This window comes from Perkinsus marinus (assembly GCF_000006405.1).
Source record: "Perkinsus marinus ATCC 50983 genomic scaffold scf_1104296931306, whole genome shotgun sequence".
NCBI lineage: Eukaryota > Perkinsozoa > Perkinsida > Perkinsidae > Perkinsus > Perkinsus marinus.
Genome location: NW_003215805.1, coordinates 1 through 978, shown reverse-complemented (window position 1 = coordinate 978; position 978 = coordinate 1). Strand labels below are relative to the sequence as shown.

The window sequence follows — 978 nt, the reverse complement described above, 5'->3', positions numbered from 1 at the left end:
GGATATCCCAAAAAATGTATCTAGTCAAAGCGCTGGGCGACGTATGCAAGAATGCGAGTCCGCTAAATATCATCGTCCTTGCTGAGGTGCTCCGCGATGCTGTGAGCCACTCCCCTAGCAACATGAATGGGGTGGCGATTCTCATGGGCAGAGACGAGATCCTCTGCGTCTTCCAGACAGCGTGTCCGAGTGGTTAAGGAGATGGACTTGAAATCCATTAGGCTCTGCCTGCGCAGGTTCGAATCCTGCTGCTGTCGTATGTCTGATGGCGTATGGGTTTTCAAGACATCTGAGCAGTCTCGCTTTCGAATCCTCATAGCGACTCCGATGGACATTATGAAGGAGTAGGGTGCGAACGAACTGATGCGCATGACATTTGAGGAACATTGATGAGAATTGATGTATATCCCAAAAAATGTATCTACCTCTAGACTCTTATCCTATATGAGCCCTACCATTTCAGCGAATTCGCTGTCGTTGCAGCCATCATTTGGGAAGAGACCTCTTACGAAGAGTGCGAACGATACCATTACTACGCCGACGTTCTTGTCAAAGCGCTGGGCTACGTATGCAAGAATGCGAGTCAGCTAAATATCATCGTCCTTGCTGAGGTGCTCCGCGATGCTGTGAGCCACTCCCCCAGCAACATGAACAGGGTGGCGATTCTCATGGGTAGAGATGAGATCCTCTGTTTTCCAGACAGCGTGTCCGAGTGGTTAAGGAGGTGGACTCGAAATCCACTAGGCTATGCCTGCGCAGGTTCGAATCCTGCCGCTGTCGTATGTCTGATGGCGGATAGGTTTTCAAGACATCTGAGCAGTCTCGCTTTCGAATCCTCATAGCGACTCCGATGGACATTATGAGCGAGTAGGATGCGAACGAACTGATGCGCATGACATTTGAGGAACATTGATGAGAATTGATGTATATCCCAAAAAATGTATCTACCTCTAGACTCTTATCCTATATAAGCCCTAC

General features: G+C 48.9%; 2 non-coding genes across 2 annotated transcripts; both read left to right on the top strand.

Moving 5' to 3' along the window:
• The first annotated feature begins 175 nt into the window (after nucleotides 1-175).
• Pmar_PMAR028476 lies at nucleotides 176-257 on the top strand. Its single transcript has one exon. It is a non-coding gene; the product is annotated as a tRNA-Ser (tRNA).
• A 441-nt stretch (nucleotides 258-698) lies between these two features.
• Pmar_PMAR028475 lies at nucleotides 699-780 on the top strand. Its single transcript has one exon. It is a non-coding gene; the product is annotated as a tRNA-Ser (tRNA).
• Nucleotides 781-978: the final 198 nt, after the last annotated feature.